This window comes from Pygocentrus nattereri, chromosome 10, assembly GCF_015220715.1.
Source record: "Pygocentrus nattereri isolate fPygNat1 chromosome 10, fPygNat1.pri, whole genome shotgun sequence".
NCBI classification, from domain to species: Eukaryota; Metazoa; Chordata; class Actinopteri; order Characiformes; family Serrasalmidae; genus Pygocentrus; species Pygocentrus nattereri.
In genome coordinates this window covers 18429365-18453201 of record NC_051220.1, presented here as the reverse complement: position 1 = coordinate 18453201, position 23837 = coordinate 18429365, and the positions used below count along the sequence as shown (strand labels likewise).

The following is a 23837-nucleotide window of genomic DNA, read 5'->3' as shown; positions in this document are numbered from 1 at the left end:
ATGTACACTTATTTGAAGTATATCTTGAAATGAGGTAAATTATCTGCCGATACCAGTGTTTTTCACAGGTCTGAAATTAACCTGGGTGGGAGGGTGGGGGTAATAGCGGGACAGGGTGAGTAGGGGAATAGGGGTAGGATAAAGAGGGGGTGGTATTCTTATAAACAGATATCTCAGTACTTTTTTTTAATTTAATTCAGAATTCAAATAAAGTGTGTATGGTTTGGAATAAAAAAGTTAAGTACATGAAAATACAGAATAAAAATTATACCATTTAAAATATTTGGGAAGTGGGACAATATGGGGTGGAGGGGGTCATCCAAATATAGCCCATGTCTGGGAAACACTGAGAATAACATAATTTCACTAGCTAAAATTAAGTAAAATAAATAAATAAATAAATTGAATTGTCTTATTGCATTCTTACAACAATCTCAGAATGAGAAATACTGTACTTGCTGGCTATGTTCAGACTACAAACCTCATTGCTCAAATCTGATATTTTACTCAAATCAGATCTCTCTGACACGATGGTTTACACTCATTCAGGTAAGTGATTCAAATCTGTCATTAATGTGAACGAACCAGCGTCTTGAAACGACCCACATGCGCACATCCTACTCAGTAATGTAACATAAATGAATCACGTGCATTATCAGCACACAAACTAATGAGCAGAACGAGAATGAAGATAATTAACTCTGATCAGTTCTCAGCTGTTCATTATCAGAGCGAGACTGACTGATTCACACGGCCACAAATCGGATGCATATCTGATCTAGGACCACATATGAAAGTGGCTCAGGTTGAATTTGAAAAGATCAGATTTGTTTCCATACAGCTCTGAAAATATCAGATCTGAGTCACATTAGGGCCACTTCAACCTGGTAATGTGAATGTAGCATTACTGACTAGATCTGAGACGGTTTCTCTTCTTTTAGCAGCATTCATCATGCTGAGCAACTGAAAAGTCAAGAATCATTGTTTCAGCTTCAAAATGTGTCAAACTGGACCTTGCCATCTTTCTATAAATGTGATGCTTTCCAGGAATGCAGATGTTTTTAATTGTACTGCACATTGCAAAGTCAGCCCTTTGCTCTTCTAAAAACCAGTGAATTTCTTACCATGGCTTAGGCCTTCAGGATACTCTGTCACATTCGGCTGTGTCACAATTGAGCCACATCTAGCCAATATACAATTCACTGCACACAATAAAATGGATGTCAAGCCCTAAGTCTCTTTGTTCTTGGGACAGAAAATCCAATACAGACATTTCTCCTGGCTGTAAAGAAATGTAAGCGCTCTGCGCTAGAGGCTTTCTTCATGTTGAAAATGCCATTTCTGTCTGAAATGCATATCCTCCTTTGTCTAGCCTTGCTGTTGTTGTGTTGTTTTTTTTTCATGCTCGAGAATGCTGCTATTGGCAGGGAGTCAGACACATTTGTGTTCACATGTGAAATGAAGGATAGCTGCTCAATTAAGGCTTACTCACTGCGTCTGCCCTTTAAGTGACTGACGGAGAGTACACAAAGGGCCCGTGGCTGCTGCCTCAGGGTTAAGAGTGCATTAGCAGGATGAAAAGAATCACAAAGGAGGCAACCTTCCTTCACCCTGAACAGTGGCTAGCAATTGCGGATGAGCCTTTCTTTCTCTGATTTCCAAGGAAACTGACCGTTCAGGCCAACAAGGTCATTTATTTTTCCTCTGTACTTTGTGAAAGCTAAGGACATTCAGTGACCTTTCTCTATGTGTATTTTCATTTTGTTGCTTTTTTAATGTACAGAAGATTTGTCAAGGATATCTCAGTTTCTAGGCAAGCCTCAAATTCACAACAAGTCTGGATTTAGTGATGGTAATAAAATGCAGTATCCAATGGCTTTAAAGGACAAATGTCTTGCATTTTTACTTGTGTGTTTGTGTGGCTTCATGTAACAAAAGCAGTCATACTTAATTTCTACATTACTATTCTCACACTGGTTTTGCTACTGTGCCCTTCAGACTGACATTATTAAAGGAGCGCTGTTCTGATTGGCTTTATTGTGCCAAATAGTCCATGCCCAAATACACCTTAAAGATTAGAGATAAACTTCTGAAAACTGTACACGCAAATGTATGTAAATGTGCTGATTTTTGTGACATCACAATTAAATAAAATTACAATAGACTGTTTTTTGCAGCTTATATAACATAGGCCTAAGGTCTATGGTACAGAGATTGTAGGGTATAGTATGGTAGGGTATATACATTTTTATTTATATATTTCTATGAATTTCTATTTATTTGACTTTAACATATTGGAAAAAACATACAATATAAAAAGTGGCACATCTTTTATGTGATGTGAGGCATGGCAGTGTGTTTACTTCATTTAAATATGGCAGTAGCGATTCATAACACACTCCCAAAAAAAATAATACCTGAATCACTCTGGTGGTAATTTTCCTGGTGACATGCCAATTTGGATTAATTGATATTTTACAGTGTTTCCAAACATTTCCTGACATTTGGCTTAACATGCGTCAAATCACGTATACACTCAGCTGATTAATTAATATATTCAAATGACACATTTTGATCTCTTTGGACAGAGCAGCATGACTCTAAACCTAACTGCTATTGTAGGAGAATGTAGAAAAATTTAGGTCAGTAAAATTTATCACTGCAATTCTACTAATTCTAAATTATTAAAAAGGCTTGAAATATTACTAACAAGAACTGAACTTGTAATTACTAAATTCCTACAAATAGTCCTACATAAAGGTTACATTTTAAGATGTTCTAACAATTTTTTACATGCCATTTTTCATACTAAAATATGCTTACTTTTTCCCCCAATATGTTAAATTCAGCAAATAAACTGTCACACATCCCTTAGGCTCAGAGGTCTCTAGAGACTCCATTTCCCAGAATCTTCAGGGGGATCACATGATTCTCAGTCCTCCATCTTGCTCCAATTACTGTTCTCCGTCACCTGAGTCCTAACTGGTTACACCTGCTCTATGATAATTAGTTTAGTATAAAGCCCAGGCTTTTAGTCCAGTTTGATGTGAGGTGTTGCTTCTTGTTCAAGAGTTTCTGAGTGGTCTTTCTTCTGGTTATTGTGATTTTTCCAGTTTTTGACTCCGTTTGCTATTTTGACTTCTGCCTTTTTTTGCCATATGACCTTTGGACTTTGTTCACCTGGTTATGTTTGTCTTTTTGGGTTTCTTGTCTTTACTGGATTTGACCTTTGCCTGTTTTTTGACCACGATTTTGGATTACGACTCAATCATTAAAGCCTCACTCTCTTTTTTTCACAGTGAGAGTCTGAATTATTCTGCCATGTTACATAAACAGTATTTATGTATTAAAACATGCATAACTGTACTCTCTGTAGGGGATGTGCACTTAATGTTACCTAGAAATTGATAAAAGGCAATAATTTGACCACACTTTTGTATATGACTATGTTTTAAAACTTGTGTAACAGTGCTTACATATTACATCAAAAATGTTTTGTGTCAAAAAGTGATGAAAATTCTGTTTTCCTTGATATATGAGCCCTTTAAAGAGAGGCTAGGATATCTGCCCCAAGGATATCTGGTAGCACATTTTGCCTACAATCCTGCTAGTGCTAGTGACATGTAGTGTCAGCTACATGACAAAACCCTGTCTCATACTAACTGATGCTAGTAGCTCTAAGTTAGAGTCTAGACTGTATTAACCACTCTGAGATAATGAACCAGGCTGGTGAGTAAACAAATGATCATGGCTATGCACACCACCACTACAGAGAAGATCAGGGGTCAGCCCTGCTAGTTATGTTGCGTGCAGTGATGACTCATACTCTGGTCATACTCTGCATGAAGGTTGCCCTTGGGTGGGTCAAAGAACCAGCTTCTGCTAGCCAGACCCAGACCCTAATGTCACAAAACAAGGCAAAACCCAGCTTCTGATCAGCAGCCAAGGACTGATACATATATGTCCCTCCTTCATTCTGTCATACAAGCATACAAGAGCAAGTGTAATTCAATCAGGAACTAATATGTTAAGTGTTGAGTAAGCATTGCGCTCTGTGTGGAGCAGGGGGAAATTTTAATTGCATCTGACAGGGACACTATGGCGTGAGGTTACTCTCTTGGAGGAGGTGGGGGGCTGGGTGGGATGGAGAGAGAGAGAGAGAGAGAGAGAGAGAGAGAGAGAGAGAGTGAAAGTGAGAAAGAACTGAAGCAGGCCTCTGTTAAGACAGACATTTTTTCCCTTTCTAAAACATGAAAACGCTTTTTGCTGCTATAGATCTCCTTCAGTAGAGAACAGAGAGTACACTTACTTGATAAAGGGTGACAAGACAATATTTTTTGTGCTCTGTCTAACACACTGAATACAAAGTCACACTGTCCTAGCATTATAAATGGTACAAATACCATATATAGCACTTTGAGAACTTAAAATACTAGCCAGTAATTAGAGAAGTGTTTTTTTTTCTTTGTATAATAGACAGATGGAGACAGATGGAAATAGTAAACATTAGGGGCAGATTTACTAACTTACCAACTTGCGCTTTTGCCTCATACATATTTGAAGTCTTATGTCATTCTGTAGTTGACGTCAAGTCCATATTAGCACTTACAGTCTAAAAAAACATTGCTTTCGCACCCTGTGATATGCAAAAAATGTAGGCACCTGAAACTTTTCACAGTAGGTGAAATGCCTTATAAACAGAAAGAGGTGTTGGATTGAAAACAGCACAAAGAACATGTATAACAAATTTTACTATCCCAGCTTTATTGATTTTTATAAATATACTGTGGTGTGAGAAGCTTAAAGGGTGTGGCCATTCCAAAATAATTAGGACAGGATCACTGAAAGACTGGGAAGTTTGTAGATCAAAAACGTTCGACAGTAAAACAGGTAACAGGTGATGCCATTATGATTGGGTGTAAAATGATTCACAAAAGGTTCAGTCACTACTTCGCGAAAAACTGTGTGAGGTAATTGTCCAACAAAATTGTTTAAGAACAATGTTTTTCAACGCACAATTGCAAGGAATTTAGGGCTTTTACCACCCGTGAACTTCTAATTCTCAGACAGCACTGCATTAACCTCTTAAATTCTCAGGCTTATGACATACTAAGGCTTATTATTCAGTAACTACTGGGACTTCAATGCAAACTGGTAGAGCTATTCTCTATTACACAATTCTATACAAATATAAAACTTTGGATGTGCCAGCAGTCCCTGGTTATTTAAGGGATTAAAAACCAACATGCTCATGTCATGAATATAAACACATAGGCTCAGATGTCATATATCAACAACTTCCAGAAATGCTGTTCACTTCTCTGGGCTTAGTTCATCAGCAAGACAGTGAGAAGCCACATTCTACACGTTACAACATCATGGCTCATAGTAAGAGAGTGCAGGTGCTACCCTGGCGTGCCTGCAGTCCAGACCTGAGTCCCATTGGAAAGCGCAATATATGGCAATATACTGTAGACCACTGAGCAACTGAAGTGTTACAAAAAACAAGAATGGGAAAAAAAATTCTTTCACAACTACAACAATTGGTGTCCTCACTAAAATTTGTTAAAATGAAAGATGATGATCACCTAGTAAATATGCCATTGTCACAACTTTTTTGAAGTATGTTGTAATCGACACAGGTCAAAAAAGAATTTGCTAGTTGGGTTTGTATATTTTTCCACAGAATGTCTCTGAATTATGAGCTCATTATGGAGCCGAAATAAGAACATTCCTACATCTATGCTAGTAAGCTATTGTGCATTGGAATGACATTATATGAAAGTAAATCTACTATTAAACATTAACACCAGCTACTCATAATGTACTTTATTACTGCCAAAACAACTTAGCTACCACACTTGACAAAGCTTGCTGGTCTGTGTGGGGTATTTTACAAAGGTTGTTAGTTGTATGATGTCAATTCAGTGTGCAGCAGTTTTAGCTTGCATGTAATATAAATTATGTTAAGATAAACATAAAACTCCTCAGTGACTTTGTAATTCAGAGGATCCAATGACATTCAGATGAAAAAATATATATGAAACAAAAGATAGCAAGTTTGGAATAATTTTGTTAACAACAGGGCATTTGATAGCAGCGCTTTTTCCAAAATCCCATTCATTCCCATACTTTGGGTAGATTTTGCAACAATATGCAAGAGCAGGTTTTGCCTAAATAATGATTTGACAGTTTTTTTACTTTCTTCAACTTCTGATGTACTTCAACTTCAAAATAATCTCTTATTTTCTCAAAACAATTTATGTGTTAAAGTTATCACATACTTTCTTGACAAATAGTAACTCATTGTTTTCAACTTCGTCATTAATTTGTCTTACTGTACATTATGAGTCCCAGTTTGAACCTGAAACAGAAGAATAGAAATCATTTTCCTACAGAAAAGATAAAAAAATGGATCTCCTTAATATCTTTGTAGTTTTCTAGACGAGACCCAAAAGAAGAACATTGGTCTGACCGGCTGCTTATATATTCAGAGTCCTGGTCATATGTTAATTAGAGTTTATTTGTTACTTAGTGTTCATTTGCATAGACATTCTTCATGGATAACCCAATAAATTGGACAGTCACACAGGCACAAACTTAAATCTCTGTTAGTAAATCTGTGAAAGTGTTTTCTACAGGCTCAGGCCACAGCTGATTTACTCACGTGCTTAACAAGGTAATTTGTTCTGCTAATCGTATATGAAAACCAACCTCTAAATGACCCTTCCTGGTCACAGACTACATTTCTGTAGATGATATGACGGTGAGCATTGTTGTGTGTGAACTCCACAGATGTCAGCTCTGCCAGACCAAATATTTTGCCTTGGTTTGTTTTACCTGTACAAGCAGATCAATGTGTATTTACTGGAGGATGAAATCTAAGCCAGTTTGCTCTCTGGCTGCAAGTGATAACAGCCCCTACACGAAACGACCGCAAACACAATCCATGTTCTCCAAATGGGCTGCGGTTTGGACTTTACCGCTATTGATTTTTTGAGGCATGACCACCCAACCACAACCAAAGCTAACGCCTTGGATGCCTCATTCCCTACATCCGTACAGTGTGAGCATACAATGCTGCCTAGTTTGTTCTGAGATTTACAGGATGTAGCCTATTTGACCATTTCATAGTGAGGGTCCCCAGTTTTTATGGACATGCTAACATTGGTTTGGAGGCAATTTAGGCCCAAATTAAACCTATTTGGACAGCATTTGCAAAAATTACAGCTTCAGAAATCCAACAACTTTCATTGTACTCCCAAGCATTTTTAAGCACTAGCTTGGTGTTGTAGCAGTTTAAAGGTCTTTTCAATGACAGAACACTGTAGAGTCATAATAGGATTTTAAATAGTGTCTGTAGTTCTCTAGAAACGACTGCAAATTAAATAGCCTTAATCTTACTCAAAATTTCTGTTATCAGCCACACAGAGCCGAGCAAGTTTATGACTGTCTCCAAAGCAATGAATCATTGATTTCACTGAGTGCATATGGAAAAAATATCTGCACTAATCTTGACTTTTTCTTGCTGTGTTAAGAATTTACGGCCAACATAGGCTTACATCTAATCCTCTGAGATATGACCTTGTACAGACCTTACCCCATCAAAATACTGCAAGCACACACACACACACACACACACACACACACACACACACACACACACACACACACACACAAACAAACAAACAAACACAAGCTGCCAGGTCTAAAGAAAGGCTTTCACTTCAGACAGATATACTTACATTTGAATTGGATGCCCTTTTAAATGCTTCAATTGACCTGAAAGAAAGTAATGGAGAAAATCCAATCAGGATTCTGCCCTAACAGCAGGTAGCAGAGGGATCGCTTTAATGAAAGCTGTAAATGAGCTGAAATCAAATGTTCATTCCAACAAAGTGTCAATGGTAGCTCTACCAGACTGCAGCCTCTGACACTATTGACCATAAGCTACTCCTACAGGGTCTGCAGAAGTTTATCAGTCTGATACACCCTAAATAGGTTTTACTCTTGCTTGACTCTGTGACAGTTCACAGAGTATCATTCATCAGAAAGAACAGTCTTCATTCTTGCATGGCAGCCTTTAATGCCAGGGCCTCTCTGTACAGGTAGTGTTTATCTTGTGACTCATTTGCAAAGTTAGATAAGATACAAAGTCATCAAAAACATCCTTAAATTGTCAGTGTACTTTGACTTAAAGGTGCAGTGTTTAAGATTTAGGAGGATCTATTAGCAATTGGAATATAGTATACCATGTTTTCATTAGTGTATAATTACCTTTAACTATGAATCATTGTGTTTTCATTAGCTTAGAATGAGCCCTTTATATCTACACAGGGGGCGGGTCCTCTTCCAACAGAAACATGTTGCGCAACCATGTTTCTACAGCCCAGAACAGACAAAGCAAACAATGGCTCTAAAGAGTGATTTTGCATTTTCACATTGAAGCAGCAGCTTGAATTTGGTAGTGCTATAGCACTGGATGGAAGACGCAGAAAGAAAAAGGATCAGTGTTTTCTGACGATGCTAACCATTTTGTAAGTTTGAAAACCCCAATTTTGACAAATGGAGGATGAGACTTTTAATTTAGCACACAAAAAAAAAAGCCAGGGATAGTGAATCCTCATCATCAAAGAAGAGAAGACACCCAAAAAGCAAAATGAAGAAAACAAGGCAGAAAACAAGGATAAACTTTGGTGTGGCCTTTCCCAGGTAGAAATCGCTGATGAGGGACAAATGTTTTCAGAGTGATGCCGATGTTACCTGTTTTCTGCTGGAAAGGTAATTTAATGTACCGATCTAAATGCAGTGCACTTGATAGACAACATAAGTTATACTACAAATTCAGAAAGGGAGGGGTGAGGGAGGGAAATTCAGTCCAATCTGCAACCTCTCCACAAGTTGCCATTAAACCTTAAACACTGTTCCATTAAGACTGCTGTTCTTTCAATCAACAGTGCCTGTAGTTAGTGATACTGTGAAATAGATTTAAATACAGAGCTCATTTGTTTTTTAATTGTAAATCTTTCCACATTTATCTTTAATATGAATACTTTAACACATCAGATTATTATATATTTGGATTATTTATTCACAAGTCTCATTTAAATTTGTCAGCTCGGTTAGTAGGACAGACAGCTGTATGCACTGATCATTGTTTATTAGGCTAAAGTAAACTTGTTTTATACCAGAACGAATGGCAGCATGGCAGCAGATCTATTCTGAACATACTTCCAGTGGCACGTCAAGCAAAAGAAGATCCAAATCTTTGAAAGTGGTAACCGGACAGCGTGCCCCTACTGTCATCTAATATGTCACAGTCGCATGTACCTGTGCTTGCTGCACATATAAAAGTTCATGCTGGTAACATAGGGGTGCTTTGCAAGAGTCAGAGTCAGGGGTGCAGAAACATTGTGGTTCCATGATCTAAAACACAGAAAATCTTGGCATTGACACACCTCTGACACAATCGCAATTAAAATCTAATTAAGCCAGTTTATTTCTGAATGAAAAATCTTTCAAATGTACTCTGTGTCTAAAATGGCTGTGTTTTGCCAGATATAAGCCAGATAAGTGTTACAGACGCTACCAGGTGGCCTAAGTTTGACAAATGCAGCAACAACTAAGGGAGATGGGAGTTTTGCAAATGGCCAATAAGGGCCAAGAACACACTGTATAAACTAAGAAACATTCATAATGACAGAAAATTATACCCCTGGTTAACCCGACACTACATAGGGCAAAAATGATAATTGACTTGTCTAGCTGTCCAGGGAACTCAGAGGGAAGCATAACTCTGAACTCAATATTAAGTTGTGCATTAATTATTTAGAACAACATGTCTCTTCATCTTACGAATATAAGAACAGCTCACCTATATCAAATAAATAATATATCATTTACTGAAACATTTCTTTATGTCTACAACACATGTGCCCATGAGTGATATGACTTTAACCCATTATATGGCCAGGGCCCACCGGCAAGCCCAAAATTTCATTACATGCTTCTATAACCTAAAAATTGCTCAACCAGTTTGCACTGAAGTCCTTGTAGTTGCGGAATACTAAGGCTTAGTGTGTAATAAGCCTGGATTTTAAGAGGTTAATGCCCTGTAAAGCAGGTAACTACTTTATTAATAATAACAAATTATGAGACTTTAAGGCAGGTAACTACTGTACAACACTGGCTAGGTGGTTTGTTTAAGGTGCTAGTTTAAGCCACTGAAATCAATGGAACCTTTTGCCTATTGCTGATCATTTGCACTTTCATAGTTAATTTGTACAGCTTAATGTCAATATGCTGGGCCTAATTAGATCCACTGAGGTCTATTTAGAAGCAAGCATTTCAGTAACTCTGTTAGCTTGTGATCTCTGGGATTTTTCTCCCAGTGCACAGAAGTGTTTAAAATTCAGAAATCAAACAATTAGCAATAAGTCAATATATTCAATAAACACAAAAAGGCCTGATGGACATAACTTCCCAGCTCATACACTGAAGAAGAAGCTGAAATAATTAACTACCACACAAGGTTATGAAATGCAGTGTTAGAGCACACCACAAGCCCAAGTTTACAAAGTTTGAAAGCTTAACGTCTGCATAACGTCTGGCTGTGTCAAAATCTGTTCAGGAGCTTCTATAGTAATTCTAAACACTTTAGATTTGAGTCTCAGCTGTGCCATGTGTGTTCTCTAGACAGAGAGCACAACTGACAGTTTTTTACAAATATTTTTTTTTAGTTAGTTAACATTTAGTGTTGCAAACAATAATAGCAATAATTGTTGCTTGTTAGTGATGTTGTTTACTGAGTTATCAGTTGCCATTGCAGTTCCATAGTCAAATCCATTCTTTGCACAATATCTCAGACCTCACAGAGCTTATACTTTATACTATATTGAACTGGTTAATTAGAATCTACTTGCAATTGTATTGCCTGATGTCACTATTATTATTGTTATTGTAATTACAACTTTTGCTGTTGTTAATAACATAATTATTGTTTGTTTGTTGTGTTGTTTACTGATTAAATTTACTCTTAAGGCTAACAAATAAAGTCTACAGTCCAATCCATTCTCTACAAGTCCACATTAGCAGAGCATAACAGCCAACCTACACACAGTAACTACACACGATAACAAATGTTTTGATAGCCATATAGCAACCCTAACATTGGTTTGAGAGTACCTGAATACATAAGTAGCCCATGTGTGTGTGAGTGTGTGTGGGAGGGAGGGGGTATAAAGATACTGCACAACAGCCCTGAACTGCAAAAGAGCCAATAAAAAAAGCTTTTCACTTTTGCAGACATGCAGTGATGCAGTTGGTGTTTGTAGGCAGGTACTGCAGCAGTGGTGGGATCACTGTGGATCACATCCTCGCTGATTCAATTTTAGGACTACCACTCACTGCTTCATGCAAAAAAAATCAATGTCAGATTGCAAGGAGTGGGTGGGGGACTCCAGCTCATCCTGTCTTTGTATTCGTCGAGGCAGGAATAAGCATAATCTCAGCCAAATTACACAGCTGGATTTTCTGGAAGCAATTGAGAAATACTTGCATGCACATGTGACTCTGCAGTGGAGTGAGACAGTGAGAGTTTTCCTCCATCACATTCATTATTGTGACCGGTTCGCCCTTTGAGTGTAATGACACTGCAGCATGTGTGAGCATGTGTATGTTTGTTTTTCTACATTTTCAGGACAGAAACCCAGAGAAAAACAGAACGAACAAAATGGTCCTAACTTTAGAGTTAAAAGTTGTAAGTTTAAAGTTGTAAAGTGCTTTTTGCAAAATGTCTATATTTTAACAAGATGTTATGGCATGCTAAAAACAGCAAATGCTCTGAAATAATAAACCGTAATTGTGTTTTATAGTTATTTCATATACCTCTTATAAAAGACCAATAAACAGTTACATTCTCAATACTCCACTTATCACACTTAGATAAGCTCCACTTATCACACTTAGAAATGAAATTTTCTGCACAATTTAGTGCACAATTTATATTGAATTTTTCTTTCAGAAAGTGAGAGTGTGGACAACATGGACAGGCTGCTGACTGGCTACAACTGCTACATGAGAACCCTTGTGACACGTGATATTTTAAACATCTGGTATTTGTACATTGCTGTATTGATAAAAAAAAAACAATAATGCATTGGGTGTATATATATATATATATATATATATATATATATATATATATATATATGTATGTATATATATATAGTTTTTTATACATTTAATTTCCTGACAATTTATGAAAACAAATAACAAATATGCGTGGGTGTGTGTCACACTCACACCTAGTCGTTCTAAACTCTGGTTCTGCTGTTTGTTTCGATGCTGATGTTTTTCACCTACCATCTCTGCTTTTAGATTTTAGCAGTCTTGTAACACACTCATGAACCTTTAACAAGGCAAGGCAGGGCAGGGCCTTGAAAGAGTACATTAAACTAAACTCTCTCTACTCCTCATTCGACAAAGACACACATTATTTGCTCCACTGGCCTGGAATTTCATTTCAGATAAAACCACCGGATATATGGAGTAAAACTTTAAAGCAGTGCTGCCTTCTCCAGCAGATAAGTGAGTTATGCTAGATAACCTCTCACATTAGCATCTTATCAGTACGTTAATATAGACTTGTTGAGATTGCTTTGATGGACACTGAGTATTGGGACTTTTATATGAATTTAAAGTTTTCTGCATTTGTTTGCACATTTGGTTGTTCAGTATTGTGCACAGTTGCCTTATTAACTAGGGCTCTGTGGCTGAGAAACCAAAGCATTATAAAAGATTACCTTTCTCAAGGGAAAATATATTTATGTATGGTATGTCACTGACCAATGTAGTTTTTCCAACTTAATCTGAATAATAATGTGTTAATCCTGGGTGACAGTAATATAATTTGCCTCATGTAGCACATCCAAGAAAGTATTTTCCTCACATTCTAGCAGCCACACTCAAAAAATGAAACAGCCTGGTTGTTTTAAGGACAAACAGGAAAAATGTCAACATTAATTACAAAAAACCAATTCCAATGAAGTTGGGACGTTGTGTAAAACATAAATAAAAACAGAATACGATGATTTGGAAATCCTTTTCAACCTATATTCAATTGAATACACTACAAAGACAAGATATTTAATGTTCAAACAGATAAACTTTATTGTTTTTTGCAAATATTCACTCATTTTGAATTTGATGCCTGTAACACGTTCCAAAGAAGTTGGGACAGGGGCATGTTTACCACTGTGTTACATCACCTTTCCCTTTAACAACACTCAATAAGCATTTGGGAACTGAGGACACTAATTGTTGAAGCTTTGTAGGTGGAATTCTTTCCCATTCTTGCTTGAAGTCCAAGTTCAGTTGCTCAACAGTCTGGGGTCTCTGTTGTCGTATTGTTGTCCCAACTTCTTTGGAACGTGTTGCAGGCATCAAATTCAAAATGTGTGAATATTTGCCAAAAACAATAAAGTTTATCTGTTTGAACATTAAATATCTTGTCTTTGTAGTGTATTCAATTGAATATAAGTTGAAAAGGATTTGCAAATCATCGTATTCTGTTTTTATTTATGTTTCACACAACGTCCCAACTTCATTGGAATTGGGGTTGTATAACTGCATTTCATATTAAGGTAGCAGTCCATATTTGCTGACTCTGCTCTATTGGACTGAATGGAATGTGTGGATTAATTAAATCATATGACTTCTTTTTGAATGCATTAAACACCCAATAATGCAGCTGAATGCTGAAGCACTTTGAACGGCATTGATCTCTAATAATACTTCTTGTCTTACATTACTTAATTTCTTTTTCTGTGTAAATGTTTTCCGGATGGACTGGAGGATTTGCTGAGAAGGAAAAGAAGCCAATAGGAAAGAGAAGATATGGCAGGCTTCTCTGTACCTCTCTGGTTCGATTACTTGCTTACAGTTTACATCCCTATATTACTGGTGATGTTATGTCTACACATATCAGGCCTTTTCTGAGGACTGTGATTAAGCATTCTTCTGTGGTTTGCAGCACTCTGGATGGAAAATGTTTCGAATAAAATGGCTTTTATCCAAGAGGAAGCTCGACTGCGGCCCAAGAAAAAGATATGCAGTGATTGCTCTAGTTTCTGGAACTTGACAAAAGGGATTTTGTGGCAGAAGAGTTTCTGACAGTGTTCCTCTGCCTAAGACACAGATACAGTGGCCCTGTGCTGCAACTGGGAGAGAAATGGGTGGCTTTAAGGAGCTTACAGATCATTTCAGTGCAACAAATACAGTACTTTTTTTGTGTTAAACAAATCCAATTCACTAGTGCCAAGTTCATTAAGACAGGAAACATTCACCAATTAGTATGGGTGTAATAATGCATCATAACAATGCACTGTGATTTCACAATGCATTGAAATGTGACAACACATCGCAGAGAATGGACATACTATTCATTCTGCCTTTATAGGTGCACTAATTGTTTTTTTGTTTTGGTTTTTTTGTGCAAAGATGTAAAGCAAGATATAAAAAATTTTAGGAGCAAAAAAGTTCTGGGAGTAGAAGTCCCTAGGAACAGTGTTCTGGCTCAGATTTCAAAAGTTTTTATAAGAAAACTATATATTTGTTTAACTGTTCTGAAGTGTGTGCATAAAGAGAAGTGTCTGTTGAACACACCTCAAGTTCTACCTACAGCCCATTCAGCCAATGTAAAGTCACAGCGCTGCAGTAGGGTCCACCTACCCAGTCTCCATGGTAACAACAGTCAGTACACTGTGTGTTCAGAACATGAAGGCAGACGAATCCTCCACAATCAGAATTAAAAAGTGGTGTTTCGCTTCCTAATTTTCCTCCAACTGTGGTGGCATTCATTTGAAGATGTAGTCTTATCACTGTAGTAATATTACTTGATGAAACTTGTGTTTACTGCTGATAATTTCAGTCAGTTGGCTCAGTTTAAAACAGCCACTATTGTTTAGCACATTAGCTAGCTAGCCTGACAGTATCATTAATTGCAAGCCTGATATGTAAACATAAACGTATCTAACATCAAATGAACTGGACACTGAACATTTTTGACAGTCAGAATCATATAATGAAAAGAGTTATTTTGTATTTCTGATGTGATAATAGTTGTTTTGACCATTTGTTTTGCAGTCTCTGTCTTGGAAAGCTTGTTTTGATTTCTGCATGCAGGGCCAGATTAGGTCCTCTGGTGCCCCTGGCCATTGGATTTATCTCCATGAAATCTGCATCTCACTATCACACACACCACCTTTTCACAGACAGTGAGACCTTGCAACAGCTTGCTACAGAGTCAGATGTGAGTGTCATTCACAGAGTGAATGTGAATCTTGCCCTTTACAAAAAACTGAACTAACTTAGCTAAGGCCTTGTCCAAATCGGCCGAGTATGGCAACGAGAGGGTTGATGAGGATGAACATCATTAATGTAAATACAATCACTAAAATTAGCGTTTTATACAAATAAGCCAGTGTCTAACAGATTCAGCAGTAAAAGATACGTATTTACAGCTGGTTTATTTGACAGATACTGACAGGTCTGGTGTGCAAATTTGAAGTGAACTGAATGTCACAACAGGTTTTATCTTAATAATTTTTTATTATTATTTTTACTTTATTGTATTTATTTTCTGGCAACCTTTGGTGCCTCTGAACATTGGGTGCCCCTGAGCAGTCACCTAAAAAAACAATCCTAGGGCCCCCCCCAAAAATGCTAACGATTTCCACCCCTGGTTTTAGCAATGGCATCCGGAAAGTGTGTTATGTGCCTAAGAAACTCAGTTTGGAAAACTACATTACAGGTCTCCTGTCAGTCATTTTAAGATACTCCCCAATGCTACATAACAGTAAACAACCTACCCAAGAGTACTAGAATGTCTTCTAGACAGGTATGTAAATGCAATATGTATAAAGCATCGGAATGATTGAATGGCACACTTTGCATAACAAATTATGACAAATTAAGTACAAAGACATATTTGAAGAGTACTTGAATATCATGAATAGATGAAAAGTCTCTCTGAATAAGTGAAATATAATGGTATACTTTCTCATGGAAGAGCAGTACTGCAGCTCTTTCTTAATGAATTTCTTAATCTTTGAAAGCAAGTAAACCACCCTGGGATAAATGAACTGATAGTCACTGTTGTTAACAACTTGTGTTAGCAACGAGCAAAGACCCCGCTCAATGTGCTTTACTGAGATGCACGCTGTATTGAATATTCTGATCTCATCTCAAGCAACATTATCATTATGCTGTACTTTTATCATTTATATGTAAAGAATTAAGAAAAGCAATACTTTTAACAGCCTATCTTATCACTAGAAAGTCATAACAATGCTTTTTAACAGCAAGCGCTAAAAAAACTTAGATGGGCATTGTCATTTCTAGTCATTCCAGTGTTGTTGTAGTTCACCTATTTAACCATTAGGGGTTGAGAATCATGAATGTTGACTAATGCATCTTTAATACAATTGCATGGTTTGAACACAAAGGCTGCAAACAACTCAACCAATCAACAACCGTGAAACTGTGCCTTAATTGCAGTGAATACTATAAAGACATCTGAACTTTTAAGCCTTAAACAGCTAAACGTGACAAAAGTAACATGATTATAGCCATCATTTTCCTTTTTTGGAATCTGAAAGTAACTCCACTGTCTATCTGGTGTTAACACATACAGCAGGGTCTAAAGGTCTGAGACCACTCGTGAAAATGATTCTCTTATATTATTGATCAATTTGAGAGAAAAGTAAAATCTTTGAAACATTTTCCTCAATTTCAGAATTTCCAAGTATTTGAAATATCCTTCTTTTGCTTTAATGACAGCCTAGACTAGATCTGGCATGAACTCCACAAGCTTGATGAGTAGATTAAGTTGTCTGAACACATGATTCAATGGAAGAGGGAAAGGATAAAAAAACCTAACATCTGCCACAACTATTACATAATAATTTGATCGTAATTATTTAATCTGACCAGGGTCCTCTCTGTGTGGAGTTGTGCATGTTCTCCCCGTGTCTGCGTGGGTTTCCTCCGGGTTCTCTGGTTTCCTCCCACAGTCAAAAGACAGGCAATCAGGCCAATTGGACATGTTACATTGCCCCTAGGTGTGAGTGTGTGTGATTGTGTATGTCTGTCTGTCTGCCCTGCGATGGACTGGCGACCTGTCCAGGGTGTATCCTGCCTTCCGTCCAATGACAGCTGGGATAGGCTCCAGCACCCCCCGTGACCATGAGGGAGAAGCGGCTTAGAAAATGTTTGTGTGTGTGTGTGTGTGTGTGTGTGTGTGTGTGTGTGTGTGTGTGTGTGTGTGTGTGTGTGTGTGTGTGTATTTAATCTGATTTTAATCTGCAATTATTTTCCATTACCTTTTAAAATTATGTTTATGTGTGTCACCCATTGAGTTGAATCAAATATATGTACACCTTTAGGGGGCAGCAGTGAGTAATGTTTGTTTACTGGCTGTTTGTCAATAACACTTTCAGAGGGCAGCATTGAGTGGTATTTCTATATTTCATGTTTGTTAATAACATCTTTAGAAGGCAGCAGTGAGTAAAGCTTGTTTATCAATGTTTGTTCACAATATCTCTGGGCAATGAGTAATGTTTGTTTATTTGAGCTCGGGCTGTGTTGCAGTCACAATTACAAAAACAAAAAAATGAGAACTATTAATAAGTAATTGTATGACAATTAATCATCAGCAAAAATGTATGATCATGACAGACCTAAGCCTTAACATGCTCAATATTACAAATTCGCTCACTTTTAAATATTTATCTAGAAATTATGCAGAATCTAATGAAAAAAAATCCCAAATTTTCATTGTGAACAGTGAACCCACTGTATCTATCAAATATCTATAAAAATCTATTTTGAGTCATCTCATAAACACAGAAAAGGGGTATAGGAGTGTATAATTAGATAGTAAGACAACTTTATTACTCCTTTTTTGTTTTGTTTTTCATTTTATTTACAGAGCATTGTGATTATTTCATGATAAGTGGGCTAATAGACTCCAAAATGATTTGGAATAAAGTCCATTTGCTATGATAAGATGTTAAGGACATTTCTACTTCTCCTATAAAGCTGCCACTTTAGAGATTTATGTTTAAAGTTTATGTCAAACAGTTACCACAACACACCCATTTCCAAGCTAGAATCACTTTTTATCAGTAAATATTCCTCAAATGCAGATCAGACAACAGACATGGGCATGCCTAAAAAATTCAGCTGACTTCATCTTTCAACCCATGTAGTAAAAAATGAGTCTGCGTGTCAGTGGATAAAGAAGTACTCTCTCAGTCCTTCACCACTTTGCTGGATATCCTCTGTGGTTTCCATCTGGCCCTTACGCAGTTCTTTCCTCTTGGTGGAAAAAGACGTATCATCAGGATGTGCCCCACAAGACAGGCCAAACCGGCTTACAGGGTGTAATTTATTGATAGAATGAGACTCCCACCCAAGACCTACTGTAGCATGCTTCTCTGCTAAAGGGCAGGATTCATTTGTTCATCTCTTGTCTTCAGTCTGCCTCTTTGTGGGACAAAACAGCAAGACTTTTTCAACAACTGTTTCTTCAGTGCCCACTGAGTTCATGACTGACCCGTCATGAACTCGACAGGCAATGAGAAAGTATGAAGCTACAAAGCTAACCTTTTATTAGGTTTCATTTGCCTCAGGGAAGGGGTAAAAGCTACCATCCTTGCATTTTTTTTCATCTGAATCCTTGAATGCATACCTCAGGTCCTTAGCTGTAGTTTCCACTGTGACAGTGGGATGCCCATCTACTTTTCAAAATCCAGTTTTCTAACCACCCACTTTCAAGGTTAGCCAGGCACTGTGGAGGAAACTGCTAACAGCATTGGTCAGCTCCTGCAGCCCAAATGATAGAACCATGATGTGGGTTGCTAGTCCACTGTAGATACGTTGTATATGCTTACCTTGCAACTTACATCGAAACAAATATCTATGAAATTCACCTTAATTTTGCCCTCATCCTCATGCTAACCCTGACCTCAGCATGATCCCAAAACCTAGTACCAACCTGGTACTAAGCCAAGCCAGACAGTTTCACTACATAGTTTCTTAATAATTCGATCCAAATAACCAAAAACAAATTCTGAAGACAATAACTATTTCTGTGGTTATGCTAGAACTAATTTGTTCTGAGAAGACTTATACTGTTACTTGCTGAATACTACTGCAGTAAAGAAACTTGTTCTCAATATTCAAAACTCTGAATCAAAAAAAGAAGAAGAAGAAAGTAGATGTAAGTAAACTAATAACAGGATAAGCTACACATTAACAGATAAATGTAGTAAAATAGGCTGACTTATTTAGCTAATGTTAGCTGGTGCTAACATTAACATTAGCTGTAGCCATACAGATGGCATACATGGCATGTTAAAAATGGTTAGCATGTAAACATGAAAGCTTTTAAGGCTTAAATCTAAAACTGTAATCGTGCTTGGTAGCTGTTAGTCACCTTAATCTCTTAATGCATTTGTCTCTCTTAGGGACTCATTTTACGGACACAGATTAAGCCTAGTTCTGGCCCAAAATGGATTTTCAATGAAGTAGAGCAATTGCATCGAAAGCAATGCTTAATGTGTATCTACTGGACAATTATGTGGCTGTGCAGGGACAACAAACAAATGAAAGACCCTTTCTCCAGTGAAGGATGGCAGGTCCTGTTGTCTTTTGGCCGTTCCTGCTAAGCTAGGTCCAGTGCCATGGTGGAAGCAGTCACACTCTGCTGATGAAGTGCACCGTGAAGCATGACCACAAACGCTCTGGGGGCCAGCGAGAGATCAGCACTGACAAAAACCTTAATGTGTGTGGAAGGCTTGAGTCATGTGCGCTCATGCCTAGCCCTCATCTGTAGGCCTCACCTCAACTTCCCATCCTTCACTGCCAATCCTTTTTTCCCTGTCCATCGCTTCAAACTCTCCCCAGGCTCTCTCATGAAGAACGAGTCAGTGAAGAACCTGAGAAACCTCAGCCCCAGCATTACTGACTGTTAATTAAAGCCTTTTGGGACATGAAGGCCATGTTGAGGGGTTAAGAGGTTTAGCGGTATTCACTCAACCCTTCTTTCTAATGATAGATAAGTGTCTTGATTAGTCCTAACCCTTTGAAATTGATCCTGCAGCGAAGATGAGCGAGTCTGTCAATGTCACACATTTACCATCCTGGAGTCCAGCATGCGCTTTGGAACCAAAGATTGTGAAAGAAACATACAACTCTTGTACAAGAGGGCCAAGTCACCCATGTTAATGGGCTCAAGAAAAACAGAGTTAACTGCTAGTCCAGATGGCAGTAATCAAATCAGGTCAATCAAATTCAAGTCAAGATGGCCTACATTGCAACTCCTGGTGACATACTGAAAAGTAAACAGTAGTTATAAATGGCAAACATGCCTGACAGAACGCTTTTTAAGGATTTATTTAAGGATCTTTAGATCTTCTCTCAGGCTGAAAGCAAAACTATATCAGCCGCCTGATCACAGGCATCTAAAAATACATTCCTGCATTGTGATATTCGCAGCTTTGTTGGAACTTGCGACTTTGACAACCTGACAGGCGCACGCATATCTGAAGCTCTTTCTGAGACATGGCCTAGTCCCACAAATATTTGTTTCACATGTCTACTAAGCACATCTCTCTAGGCACGTCCACCTTGTCTGTTTGATCAGACTAAATCTGTGCGCTCATGCTGACATTGGAGATGTGGGATGAAGCAACTATGTGTGTTTTTCTCTTTTCTAGCAGTGACACAAGTTAGGAGGTACAGTTTTTACTCTAATCCAGGAATACACTCTCAGAAAAAGTGTACTTTTCAGGGTACAAATGCTGTCACTGGAGTGACACCCTTAAGGGTAAATCTTCAGTACCTCATGTTAGGGAACATATTGTTTTATGTTCTGTTAAAGTTATGTGTTTTTAAGTTGCATTGTCTCTTTACAATCAGTTTTGACTCCAGGTTTTTTATTTTATTTTTTCTACTTAAGAAAAAGTTTTGAAAAGGTGCAAATACGCAACCTTAATCTATGAAAGTAAATTTATTGTATTGTATCTTTAAAACTAATTTAAGGTAACTGCAATTGGAACTTAACAGCCATGTTGTACCCCTGATGATACATTTATGTTGTTTGTACCTTGGGGAGCTAACATTTGCCTGGACAGAGCCCTTTTTTCTGACAGTGTAGGTTAAGTTAAGCTCCTTGTTAAAACTTTTAGAACCTGGTCAAGTCATTATTAGTGCAAGTATCAATTCGAAAAAAGCTGAGACAGCACATGAACATCTGATAAAAACAGAGAGCAGTCATTTATATTGTATATTGCTCCAAAGCGTGTACAGCTGTTTCAGTGTTAAAGGGGCCTTTGCAGATATGCAAGTTATGCATGACATGAGCACTAATATACTCCTGTACCATGACAGAACCTGACTTTTGAACTTTACACTGGTAACAGTCGGGGTGGTACTTTTCATCTTTGGCTTGGAGAACACAATATCCATTATTTTGAATTTGTGGATGCAACGACTAACAGTCTTTATTGACTGTTCTGTCAAAGTATTTCCAAGCCCATGTGGTAATGTCCATCACAGGAACATGCCTGACTTTAATGTGCCATCTGAGGGATCAAATGGTCATTCAGCTGTGGTTTTCAGACTTGCTATTTACACACAGAGATTTCTCAATCTATTTTGATAATATTAAGCACTGTAGAAGGTGAAAGACTGGCTAAGGAATGCTGTTCTTAAACTGTTGGAATTTTCACTGACCCATCCTTGCTCATAAAGTAGTAGGTCTTATCTGGATGCTCCTTTTACTCAAGGATGATTGCATCACTTTTTTTAAAAGTTCTGTGAACATTTCACAGTGGTCCCAGTATTAATTTTTCCTGTGACATTGCTGTGTCGCAGGCATCAATTTCAGATTTAAATTAAAAAAGTGAAACACTAAATATCTTTTCATTGTGCTATTTTCATTTAAATACAGGTCAAAGTGGATTTACTACCCCAACTTTTTTGGTATTGAGGTTTATATGTTCTTCAGTTGATATCAATGGAATGCTAACTACAGCTACAGTGTTATCAAATCACAAGCATTACAAAGTACAATCACTAAGTACAATTACCGATTGTGATGTTTCTGATCTGATAAACATGAGGCTTATTAATGGTGACTGATTTATGAGACTGAACTATGTTTCTGAAACCAACATGAATTGGTGCACCTACTTTAGATGGGTTGTTTGGTTATACAGTGCTGATACATTTGGTACTGCAGTGTTAGGAACACAGCACTTCTTACACCTTGTACTTCTTACTGACTCAGCCAGACGTCGGGAACGTTTCTCAAGCATGTGTGCAGCCTGCTGCTACCCTGACCAGATCCGTTCACCTGAGTGCTCTGCTCTGCCTACAGCCGATGACAAAAACGCAGCATGACAGCGACAACTGGCCCAGTTCTCGGGCAGCTTCCAGCCTCCCCCACGGACCTCCGGCTGCCATTTACCAGCTTACACGAGGAAGGCCGAGAAGAGGAGCATTTCAGTTTGATCTCCGAATGCAGGAGCCTCTCCATAGGGTGGCTGCTATCAGGCACCACAGAAGGAGAGAAAGGGAGAGTGAATAAGAGAGCGAGAGAAGGGGAGACAGAGAGGGGGGAGGTGTGGTGGTGGTGGGTGAGGGGAAGGTGAAAGCACTTCCACAGCCGCTGCGGTTCCCTCATTTAGCCCTTCTCTTTCCCTCCCTCTTTCATCACCACCTGAGCTTGGTGCATTCTGTTCTCTCGCCCTTTCTCTCCTCCTCTGCTCTCTCCCTCTCTATGTGATGAGGTTTATTCCTCTCCTCATCAATAAAGCTCAGCCTGTTTTCCCTTCTATCCTCTCCCTTCTCCCCCTTGTCTGGAAAGCACAGAAGCCAGAAAGGGAAAGGGGAGCAGTGGGTGAATAAAGGGAGTCCAAATAGATAGAAAATTGTAGGCCTGCTTACTTACCTTGCTGTTGTGATGTGGGGTGATGCGATGAGCCTCTATGCAAGCGCGCTCCCGCGTCCACACACACACACACACACACACACACGCGAGTACGCAACCACACACACAAGCTCACGCGCACGGTGAGGAGGAGGAGGAGGAGGAGGAGAAGGGCCAGCTCTTAAGCAGCCTTGTAGCACAGGCTGCCGCTTGCCGCTTGTCTCTCCCTCCAGGCCATCTCTGAGCCTCCTTTGTGAGAGACGATGCGTTTCCTTTCCAGCCGGCCATGGCGAAGAAAAAGAGGGAAGAAGCCTCACACAGCCGCCTCACAGAGCTACCTCCGCGCTTTCCTTTCCTTCCTCTGTCCCTGCGCTCTCTCTCTCTCTCTCTCTCTCTCTCTCTCTCGCTCGCTCGGTGTCTCTCCACCCTCCCTCCTGTGGGCTGTCTCTGCTGAACCCCTTTCAGAAAGCGAAGCGAAGCCGTTACCTGGGAGACCGTTTAGCCACCTGAGGACAGCCGCTCCAGCTATGAGTTCAGCAGCGCTGCGCTAGTTTTAACGCACCTTTCAACATGACACAAACTACTTTTACCCCATTTTTATTGGCGCTAAATAGCTAACGCTAGCGCCAAAATATCTGCCTCCCCGAGTTATTCCACGGAACATTCAATAAGAGAAGCTGCTAGGTTTTTTATTTATTATTAAATTAATTCAAAGTCACTTGAAAATCAAATCTTCGCCGCGTGTATCTGTTTCCACAGTATAACACTGTATATAATAGGATATTAAAAAGAAATCATATAAAGAAAAATAAAATAATTTAACCGTTAAATTGTACTTTCC

General features: G+C 38.4%; 1 protein-coding gene across 2 annotated transcripts in view; it reads right to left on the bottom strand.

Annotated features, from left to right (window-relative positions):
- The window catches only part of LOC108430618 (serine/threonine-protein kinase PAK 6), a 40336-nt gene extending 16952 nt beyond the window's left edge, over positions 1-23384 (bottom strand). Inside the window, exons 1-2 of one of the 2 annotated variants that reach the window (XM_037542054.1) lie at positions 23018-23384; positions 7746-7782 (exon numbers count right to left, since the gene is read on the bottom strand). The gene's annotated coding sequence lies outside the window, so the exon portion shown is untranslated. The remainder of the gene's footprint in view (positions 1-7745; positions 7783-23017) is intronic. The other variant, XM_037542053.1, reaches the window with a different exon arrangement.
- Positions 23385-23837: the final 453 nt, after the last annotated feature.